The sequence below is a fragment of the Arachis ipaensis genome, chromosome B06, assembly GCF_000816755.2.
Source record: "Arachis ipaensis cultivar K30076 chromosome B06, Araip1.1, whole genome shotgun sequence".
Taxonomy (NCBI): Eukaryota; Viridiplantae; Streptophyta; class Magnoliopsida; order Fabales; family Fabaceae; genus Arachis; species Arachis ipaensis.
In genome coordinates, this window is record NC_029790.2 from 8,321,973 (window position 1) to 8,334,228 (window position 12,256).

Below are 12,256 nucleotides of genomic sequence, written 5' to 3' on the forward strand. Positions count from 1 at the left end.
ACAGAGATTTGAAAGGTGTATTAAATAAAATTAAAAGTAATAAGTTTTTATAATTTTTCACTAATATTTTTTTTTTATCAAATATTTTCGTTATCATATATACTCTCCGATCTCCACTTCTTGTCTCATGACTCATATATATGATATATCACTGTCACGGACCAGTGTCGGTATTGATTGAAAATGGCAAGAAAACAAAATATGATTTCTGCTTATATGTATGTAATTGTAGAAAGATTCTTCGTGGCGTGGCACTTTTTTACTTTTTTTTTTCCCTTGTCTATCTGAATTCTCAAACACAAGTTGGAATAGTAGAACGTTGAATATTATGGGTTAGCACATTTTATAATTTTTAATCATTAATTAACTATATTTGTATTTTTGTACATCAAATCTAAAAGAAGTCCAATACATCTCACAGTGTGTGATTATACACGTACTCTTTTAATATACTATTTTGAAATTTAAGGCTCAATGGGTGACTGCATACCCCATTAATTAGTTTTCGCCATCATTCAGAAAATCATAGACGAGTGTAGATATTGATATGGCCCGCCAGAGTAAATGGTGGAGTGATCGAGCAGACACGAAATGTGTCGGATGGTAGCAAATTAGATCTTGGTAGTGCAATCATTTACTTCTAAAATAAAGGAAAAAGAATGATAAAGTGTTTCCAACCTACTGATTAGATTATATGTATTCTCGATATGTTTATCAAAATAATTAACATAAGTGATTTATAGATGGCTTTATAGATTATTATCTTATTAATAAAGTAAAATGTTACATCCAACTTTTTATTAGAATTATTCAACTAATTAGACATCGATTGCACTCTAGTATATATCTTTATTAGAATATCTGAATATGTCTCACTACTATTGTATAGTTTTGACAATTTATTTTTGGAAAAGACTTGAAGAATAACATGAGATGATAATTGTTGATACAAATTATAGAAGTGGGTGTGAATGTGTCGGTCAAAAAATAGAAAAGATAATCTTGGTTTAGCCTATCCCCTACTGCAAATGTCAGAGATAGTGATGTATGAAGTGCATTTTTCAAAATGTATGTCTGTCTTTGCCTCTTTGCATTAGTAACTCTTATCGGGGTTTGTAGAGTTCGTTAGTATTTTATTCTTCTCAAAATAAATATTTTTATTTTTGAATTTATTAACAAATTAAAAGAAACACTTGCTTTAATAATGGATGAGTAATATGTAACAAGAAACATCACGTTGTTAGATCATGTATGATTAACAATTGTGTAAATAAGTTAGATGATTAATATTTTAAAGTATATATATATAAAGAAAATATTATCCAATTTTAAAATAAATATTTATAAATTACCTCCCATGTGTTTTAATAAGACTAAGAAAATATCTTGTATTCTTTGTAGAATAGTTTTACAAAACCTTTACACGTGATCGCCTGCATTTTCTTAGCTTGTTTTTTTTTTCTTTTTCATTTATCTGTGGCAGCTGCCGACATCCAGCATAAGCTGAAATTACCAAAGTAAATAAATATTAACCACAGCAACCCACCCTTAATGTATATGTTTCCATAAAAGAGAAAACCAAATTTTCTTGAATTGGATGACACTAAAAAAGGTCCACATGGCTCCAACCCAGTATTAAGGTTGCGTTTATTTTCAAATATAAAAAATTTAGACACAAAATTATGTCTTTATTATTAAATAAAATATAAAAATATTAATTTGTATATTTTTATTTTGTGTATCTTATTTTTAATATTTTGTGATGTCTTGTTCTACCATAAGGAAACTGTACAATAATTTGTTTGAAATATGCCCAACCTTTATGTATCTTAGGCCCACTTATGCTTTTCTTTTATATCCGAGAAGCAAGGTTTTGTCATGATTTGATTGATATGGCTACTTATACAATTTTATAGAAATACTAGTTAAAATATTAATACTATTGTATTAAATAATTTAACTAAATCAATATGCTATGTTATCAACAGCATTTTTACTAATTTCTATCAATTTTTATTTATAATTGTATTTAATAAAAATATTTTTGTGGATGTGTCTAATAAAAATGTCTTTTTTATAATTATATTTAATAAAAATGTCTTTATAAATATATTTTTTAGATATGTTTCTTTATAAAATTGACAGATAATATGTTTGGTATCCTATACTTTTCTTAACTAAATATATTACTAATAAAAAGTTGATATATTGCAGCTGTAGTAGGAGACGGATTCATAGCAAAAGGCATAACCTTTGAGAACTCGGCGGGACCCCGCAAGCACCAGGCCGTGGCCGTAAGAAACGGTGCAGATCTCTCAGTATTGTACCAATGCAGTTTCGTGGCATACCAAGACACCCTGTACGTCCATTCCCTACGCCAATTCTACCGTGACTGCGACGTATACGGCACCGTAGACTTCATCTTCGGCAACGCCGCCGTCGTCTTCCAAAACTGCAACCTATATGCACGTAAGCCCGATCCAAACCAAAAGAACCTCTTCACCGCACAGGGCAGAGAAGACCCCAACCAGAACACGGGAATATCAATCTTGAACTGCAAGGTTACAGCCGCATCGGATCTAATCCCGGTGAAGTCGTCGTTCAAGACTTACCTTGGTAGGCCATGGAAGCTGTATTCAAGAACAGTTTTTATGAAATCATTCATTGACGATCTGGTTGACCCTGCGGGGTGGTTGGAGTGGAATGGAACCTTTGCGTTGGACACGTTGTATTATGGTGAGTACCAAAATAGGGGTCCTGGTTCGAACACAAGCGCTAGGGTTAAGTGGCCTGTTATAGAGTCATAACTAACTCAACTGAGGCAAGTCAATTCACGGTTAAGCAGTTTATATTGGGCGATGTATGGCTTAACTCCACTGGTGTTCCCTTTTTCACTGGTTTGAGTTGAATTATTGTTGAAGGGGATATATTCTTCTTCTTCTTCTTCTTTATTGCAATGTTTTAATATGCATTACTATCGGCAATGAGGATTAATTGTTCATTGCTAACATTATGGTGAAATGTCATTTCAGTTGACTAAACCAATAAAACAAATTAAAGTGCCTGGATCACATTATTGTGCATGCCAATGGACAAATATTTTGTTATGATGAATATATGTATTCTCAGGGAACAAAAATATTTTTTCCCATTATTAATTATTTTGTCTCTTTTATTATTACAGTTGTTGAGATGTAAGTAATGGAGACAAAGAAAACAGAACTTAGGCAATGATCTCAGTATATATAGGACTATACAACACACTCTTTTATGTAATTAATATTGTACTTTTTAGAGTATGATTATTAATTTAACATTTGTGGCTGTTTACTAATAATCATAGAACACGACTTTCATATACCTCTCATAATTGAGTTGAGTCCACTCTATCCTAAAAGTTTTCATCATAAAAAAAGTATTATCGATCTTTTTTTTAGGTGTTGAAAAAAAAAACTGTTAAGTTAATCAAGTTGAAGTATGATTAATGAAATGAATGTTTACCGAGAAAAAGTTTATTATGATTTATGAACCAAACTTATATAGCCATTACACCTTGTAACAATTTTGAGCTTTTAGCCATTTATATGTCATTATAATTTATTTTATCAACAATTATACAGTTAAGATTTGTCCCTACACATTTTTCCTATAAAACTAAAATACTCTTTCATAATTAAGATTTGTCGTTATTCATATTTTCTTTTCTTTTCTTCTCTTTTTTGGGAGGGGGTGGGTCAGGTTTTATTTTTGGGCAGATGGGGTCAGGGTTGGTTTGTCACTTTCACAACTAAAAAAGAGAACGGTGTAACATATGGATGGGCCTAGGCCCTTTGTGAACTTGGATGGAAGCATAACAAGGCCATGGCTCACAAGAAGAAATGGTTATGGCAAAAAAAAAAGTCACGATTTTTTACAATGTTTTCACTTAAAAATAATAATAATAATTAACAACCATTACATCATTTAATATATTTGATTAAATTGATTAATATGAAACCATATTCACATTTTATCTATTATTTTTACAAGTTTAACTTTAATACACTAATAGAATAAAATATTTTATATAGTTCAATTACATTTATTATTTTGAATGATCAACTATTCACATGTTCAATGTCAAAAATAATTATTTTTACTTATATAACAATATATAATTGTACATATGTGTAACATTATTTTGCCCTAATAATACATTGAAATTAAATTCTTATTTTCGCATGAAAATATTTTAATATAAGAAGTCATCCTCTTTGGATACTACCAAAGCATTAAGCAAGTCTGACCGAAAAAAATGAAACATCCGAAAATCACGGGAATTATATGAACTAAATATGAAGCTTTTGCTTGTTATAGACTGGGTTAAATACTTTTTTTGTCTTTAAAATTAGGGATCAAAATCAAAATAATCTCTGACATTTTTTTCTTATTAAAATTATCTTTAACGTTCAAAAACACTTTAAAATCATCCTTCTCTTCATCAACAAATTTTTTCTGATAAATTTACCCTTTAGTTTGTTACTGGTAGTTAATAGTTTTATTGATTTAAAAAAAATATTACATATGATTGTATAAATTATCAGAATGAAAAAGGCTTAAATCAAAATCTCACCACCAACCAAAAGATTAGAACGTCTGCTAGGGTTCCAGAGCTTGTAGTGCTGCCATGGCTTTTCAGTACTCATGATCGTCTAGGATTCACTCATCTGTGTAGAAGAGTGTGGGCAAGGTGAGAGATCTGTGCAGCAAATTTCGGGCACAAAAGAGAACCCTAGTCAACGATTTTGGGGCTACATTTACTGTGAGGTGCGTTTTTAGATTTTAGTTCTTGATTGATGATTTTGTTTTGTTGTTGGGTATTGGACTGACTATGGTGGGATCATATAGATTCAAGAGGAGTGTCGATTTTTTCGTTGGACAGACCCAGAACCTCTAAGATCCGCAGACTGCAAGGTTAAAGAAGAAAGTTGTAGGACTAAAAGCAAAAGTGAAGGACTTTGAGTGGAAGTTGAAGGTTGTTACAATATTGGACATGGTTGGTTAATTAGGTTGGGTTTCTTTTATCTAGTTCCAAATTTTATTAAATCAGAAGCAGGAGTTACCATGTATAATGCCACAAAAATGGCTTGATGAAATTAGTTGAGAAAATAGGTTTCTTTACGTTAGTATGTATTTAGCCTGTTAATGAAATTGTGTGGCTGTAGCTTGAGAAGATTTGTGTTAATGAAATAGGATTTTGTAGCTTGACAAGATTTCTGTTAATGAAATCTGACTTTGTAGCTTGACAAGAATTGTGTTAATGAAATTGTGTTGCAGAGTGTGATCTATAACAAGAATTATATATGTTGACCTGCTTTAGTAATATATAATTTTCAGCCATTTTGTACTTATATAATGAGTTTGGTCATTCATAACTCACACAGATAATCAATCAACACAATTGAACACTACAAACAAATAACTTAAAACACAGCTTAATCAATTCATAAACATATGCAATAGTTGTCTTAGTTGACACTTATAGCCAACACAAAATATTCTGCCTAAAGGGCAACAACATCAAATATAATAACCAAGTCACCATTATAAGTATAAAGTTAAACCTAAAGCAACTCTGTTGCTGTGTAAACAACAAAATGCATCAAAAGTATCTAGTCAACTTAAACCAAAATAAACTCTCAACATACTTAGAGTATAAAGTTTTCACATAACAATAAATTCAAAATATCAACATTTTAGAGTTTTTCCCAATCTCTTGGAGGTAGTTTTTCCATTAATCTCAACTTTCTTGGTGAAACATGAGGTGTAATATTGTGGCTGGCAGAGAAATTCTTCAGAATTAGTTAGTTTGATGTTGATGTATTCTTCTCCTTGGGCACTGGTGGTGGTTGGGTTGAACTTCTGATGGGCTTCATCTTGGGCCTTGGGTTGAGAAGAGCTACCATTGATGTGTTGGGCTGAGATGGTGGTGTGGGTTTGGAGTTGGGTTGGGATGACTTGGACCTTGTTATTGGTGTTGTGGATGTGGTGGGTTAGGGTTCTGAATATGATTTTTGTTTAACAGCTGATCTTTTCCTCCCTCTAGTAGCAGAATGGATAGTAAGTTATGAAGATGATCTCTTCCTTCATGTCCCTGATGGTTGGCCACCCCTGTTTATAACTAATTTCTTCCTTCCTCTTTTTGATTTTTTTTATAGCAAATTGTTTAGATATTTAGGCTTGAAAATACAGAAAAAAACAAAGCAAGTTACAACAACTAACCATAACAACAAAATCCTAAAATACATATATTAAATGAAGTTACAGGGAGAGGTGGCTTAGTGCATCCTCCCCTCTTGTGATCTGATTTACCACAATTTGAGCACCTTTGAATCTACCCCCTCCTAGATAAGTGATTCTGACTCCTATCCTCAGCTTTCTTAGGACCTCTTTTTCTCTTCTTTACTGGTCTATGGCTAGGCTTCCTAGTGGTGGCATCACATCATCAAAACCAGTCTTCTCCCATAAATCTGGGCCATTTGCAAGGTATATGACCAAATCATAGCATCTGACATAAGCTTCCTTCTTATAGCAGTCATTAACATATACATCCATTTCCAGTCCTTTAAAGTTGATGCAGCTGATGGCATGAGTGTATGGAATGCCCACTTAGTTGCCACTTCCTGCAAGAACACTCACGAGCAGATAGATCTACAGCATATTTGTTCAAGCCATTTACCACTTCATATGACTGTGCAGCAGACCAATAGGGTCTCCACTCACCAACAGATCTACTCCTTCTCTCTATTTTCTTCCTAATCTAAGGTAAAATCATACTATTAAATTTTTGAATTCTTTTCCTATTTCTAGCCCATCTAGTCATCAAATAAACCCTGATTTCTTCTAACATAGTTACAATAGGTTTTTTTCTAGACTCTACTATTGCAACATTAAAACTTTCAGACACATTGTTTAATAGAGTGTCACATTTGGAATAATAGTTAAACCTGGATCTACTCCAATATTTGGGAGCAATAGCATTTAGATGCCTGTGAGCTTCGACATTAACCTTTCAGATCACTCCCATCTCCCTTTCTCAGTCCTTCTAGTGTGTAGTCTTTGCACACCTCTATATCAGTTGCTTCAAGTGAAGGCCAGAAAACTTCTTCCTAAAGTTGCTGTACAGATGTCTTACACAGAACCTGTGGTCTACACCCGAGATTACTTCATCAAAAGCGGGTAGTAATCCCTAGAAAACAGGTAAAACATTTGCGTTATTACACTATTATTTATCAGAATTATTTGAATAACTAAAAATTAATCAATACAGTTTCAATACAGTTGTTGTTTAGCTTCTGTTAATCAGACATGAAGGTTGACCTTCTGATTGTTTCAGAACCAAAATCATCAATTAGCAGTTAGAGAAACCATTTTCAGATGTTTTTGGTCTCTGCCTCAACAACGACATATGCAACAAGAAGTATTTGATCATTAGGGTCACACCCTATTGTAGTCAATAGCTGATCCCCCTTGAGGTGTCTTGAGAAAACAACCATCCAACACTATAAATCTTCTACACTGCAGAAAGATCTTTTTGCAAGCATTAAGATAGACATATATTCTATGAAAAATGCAGTAGTTGTTCATTGAAGAGGGTTAAACCTCATTCTCAAAATCAAGGGACCTCTGTACCTTGAGCTTCACTATTGACCCTGGGTTAGATCTTAGCAACTCTGAGCAGTAATCAGCTATCCTCTTATATTGAGTCCTATAAGTTCCTTGTATTTCATCCAATGCAGCTTGTCTTGACCTAGCTGCCATTGATGTTGTCATAGTCAGGTTTCACTTCCTTTATGCCTTGTTAACCAATTCATTTATCTTCACTTTTGGGTTATGCTCCACCTTCTTTTTGAAAGTTTTACTCAACCACAGAGTATGTATTATTCCGACCCTGTGTGCCTGGCCACAAGTGTGCTTAAAGTTTATAGACCTAAGCTGCCAAGTTGTTTCATCACCTATCTTAGCAGCATATAGCCAAAAAGGGCAATCCTATTGACAAATAGTTCTCACTCTAACCAAGTCAAACTTGGCATACCTGATCCCCCTTCTTGTTTGTATTGCGTAGACTGTTACAGTGTCTTTAAATTCCTCCTTTAAAACAAATACATTTTTCACCTCCCACTTATAACTACTCATGTCTTTTATGTCTTTGTGAATTGGATACCTTCTCCTTTCATATTCATCTTCCTCTTCTCCATCTTATTTATCCCAACTACCACCAACCTCATACTCCAAATCTAATTCATCACTATTGAAGCTTTCATCATCACTGAAATCAGCATTCACAACCATTTTGCCTTTATCAACCCCAGAATCATCCTTAACATCAGTCAGTCCCTCAAAACCACTGTCATCATCATATTCCTCTTCATTATCTGTGAAATGAACGTCATCTACACGGTCAACTTCAAGATAAGACGGAACAAACTCTTCATCGTTACTGTCATTATTACTGTTCGATTCATTCCGTGCATTTTTAGCAGCTACATTTGGATTCACATTATCTCCTTCACTAGCTTGTTGCACATTATTATATTGCACCTGTTTACCTTGCTGACCCTCATAAACCACCAACTGATTCCTAGGATTTTTTCCTATTCTGCCCCCAACATCAACATACCCAACTTTAGAAAAACATTCACCCTCGTCAACCTCATGCACTACATACATTTCAACATGACTCCTCAACTCCGCTATTCTACACATCTCAAGTGTATCTCTATCAATAGCGAATAACTTTAAATCTTCCTCCAACCATTCAGCTGTTGGATCCTTATACTACAAAGTTGATATGTTAGAATTTGTGTACCCAAACTGCCTTAACTCTGCGTATGCCTCAAATACAGACCAATAATCATTCTCAACATCTTCAATCAGTGTCTTTTGTCCCCTTATATACTGCAATATCCCTTTATCATACCCAAATCGACCACCATGATAGACAGTCAGATTAAAGTTTCCCATAACCTAAAATCAAAGGGCTATCAGTGTACAAAATGAAAAAAAAAGTTTAAATGAAACCTTAGCGGTTTTACCAACTAACAGAATCCATTACAATATTGTTAAATATGTAAGACCCAGACATTTCGAAAAATCTTATTAAGAGTTAATTTTAATTTATTTATTCATTAAATACTTTAGTTTCAGAAATTATTTTATTAAAGATAATTAAAGAAAATTTTGCTTAATTAAGTTTAAAATAATTTAAGGTTTTATCTGATTTTATAATTATCGAATTATGTTCTATATTCAAATTATAAAGTTTAGCAAATGTAAAATAACAAGAATTTTATATGTTTTGGTTTAAATAATTAAGATTTTGAAATTTAATACTTTAATTCTTACAAACAAAGAAAATTAATTATATTACCTTATATTTTAAAGGTTTAATTACTCTGTTGGTCCCTATAGTTTCGTAAAATTTTCAATTAGGTCCCTATACTTTGTTTTCTTTTTAATTGGGTCCCTGCACTAATTTTTTTTTTCAATTAAGTCCCTCTTAGTAGTAATTGGCTTAATTTTATAGGGACCCAACTAAAAGAAAAGAATTGGTATAGGGACCTAAATAAAAAGAAAAACAAGTGTAGGGACCCAATTAAAAAAAATTTGGTGCAAGGACTCAATTAAAAGAAAAAAAAGTATAGGAACCTAATTGAAAATTTCACGAAACTATAGGGACCAACAGAGTAATTAAACATATTTTAAATTAGAATACTTAATTAAAAGCCAATCAACAAATTGATAATTAAATAATATTTTTAAAATAATTTAAAGAGATTAATTTAGAATTTAATTTAATACAATATCTCTTAGTTTTATTAAAATTTAACAAAATCTTCATTTACCTAAAAAAATTATAATTTCACGTTTGCCCTAAATTAAAGCAAAATCCTAAAATCAAACACACAAAACCCTAACCGCTTCTAACCTAACCCTCCACCGCCACACTCCCTTCCCCCAATACACGTAGCTTTAAAAAAAGAAGAGAACCAAAAGAAAGAAAAAGAAAAGGGAAATGGAAACAGGGGAATGAGGGAAGAGAAAGTGAGATCTGAGAAAAGAGAGAGATCGGAGGAAGAAGAGGAGAGTGAGGGAGCTGCCGCTCAGCTGATCGCCGCCGTTCATCTTCACTGCTGCCAGCTACGCTGTCCCCACCGCCGCCGCCGCCACTGCAGTGAGGAGACGTCGAACTACTGCACGTGAGAAGCTGTGTTGTCGCCGCCATCGCCATCGAGTTGCTGTTAGGGGAGAAGGAAGCGCGAACCACAGCCACGAACGGAGAAGAGAGGGCGCACGCAGAGGAGGTGAACTCGTCGCGTGTGGAGTCGCTGCCAACATGTGTGGAGTCGCCGCTGCTGAAGGTGGGTGGCCGAGCCTCTGTGGCCGGAAAACGGTGCCGTTGTAGCTGGGTCTATTGCCGGTAAGGGTTTTGAGTTTGGTTTCGGTTCTTTTGGATTCTGGAAAGATTAATTACCGCCGTGTGGTTGTTACAGTTGCGGTCACGTGAGGAAGGGAGCGAGAGAGGAGAGGTGGAGAACGAAGCTGTCGCGTCTTGTCGCCATCGTACACGCTGCCACGGTCGATTGAAGCCACCTCCGTCGCAGCCAACCCGTCGTAGTTGATGTCGCTGCCAGTCCCTGTTGGATTCCACCGTGGAGAAAAGAACGACGTGAGGGAGAGAGGGAGACAGAGCCGTGCGAGCCAGAGGAGCCACCGTCCTTGCCGTTGCAGCCAGGGTCGCCAGTAAGTCATGCACCTCCATCAGAGTCGAAGATAGCACCAACCTTCTTGTTCTGGTTTTGATTCTCCTATTCTGTGGGTTAGTTACTCTCTTTTCAACACCAATGTTTAGTTCTCTTTGTTACTGAGTTGTTGCATTGCGTGATAGATTGCATGGTCAGTTAGTTGATTGAATTAAGCTACTACTTGGTTGAAGTAATATTTTCTTTTTCAAGAAAGTTGCTATAGCATTTCACTAATTTGAATTAAAACTTTTTGAACTTGCTTGAAGAAATTTATTTTGGAACATGGTTTAGAGTTCGAACACACAAAACCAATGAGATTTTGAACCTATTTGATTGGTTGCATTTTATCAACCAATATTTTATTCTAGTGTGTGTTGTTCTCTCTAAAATTATGATATTTGTCTTGCTTGATTCTATATTTCCATTGTTTGATGTATTCATGCACTTATATGATTGAGGCCTTTGTTTCACTATAGCTTACTGACGAATGGACTTTTGTGTGGTTTAGAATTCACAAATAAAAGCTCGTTGCAAGTATAGTTTCTAAACCAACAATAGTCCTTTCATACAAAAATTTGTTTGTCACAAGTACAAACCCCTAAAATCTATAAACCGAAGTATTGAATCTCGGGTCGTTCTCCCTATGAATTGCAATAAAGTGTTCTTGTTATTGGTTATGGAGTATGTTTGGGGTTTTGAGATTTTGGACAAGAAATATAAATGGCAAAGAAAATAAACTAACAACTAACAAAGCTCTTGGCTAGATATGAGAACTAGAAGTCCCATCCTAGTTATCCTCCTCAATTGTGACCACAAATTGTCCATTGCTACCACTTAGTTAACCTCTAACCATGGAGGAAAGTAAAGTGGATGAATCAACTTAATTCCATAAGTCCTAACTAACTCCCAAGGGAAAGACTAGCTTTAGTGATATCCAAATCAATTAGCAACTTCTAATAGTCAATCAACAAAGGAATTAGATAACTCAAGCATCACTAATTACTCCACCTAGGCCAAGAGGAACAAAATCTACACTAAAATCCAACCAAGCATTTCATCAAACACTTGGAAGGCACTAAAGAAAAGCATAGTAAATGGATAACAACAATAAAATCTAACAAAAATTATTGTAAGAAATCAATAACAACAATCAAAAGGAACACAATTATTATGAATTACCTCTAATTGAATTGAAAGAGAAGAGAAGGAACAAAAGTAGATCTACAATAAAGCATAGAAACAACATAAAGGAAATTACAACAAAAGAATAGAGGAATCATAAATGCAACAACAAAGAATTGAGAAGAAGAAGAAGTAGAGAGCATGAATCAAAACCTAGATCTAAGAACTAAACCTAATCCTAATCCTAATCCTAGAGAGAAGTGAGAGCTTTTCTCTCTAAAACTAACTTTCCCTCCTAAAATTAAACTAAACTAAACTAATGTGTGAAAGTATGGTAATTCCCTTTCAAT

At 34.0% G+C, this 12,256-nt stretch overlaps 1 pseudogene; it reads left to right on the top strand.

The window, feature by feature from the left end:
• LOC107645660 overlaps positions 1 to 3,083 on the top strand; it is a 4,053-nt pseudogene extending 970 nt beyond the window's left edge.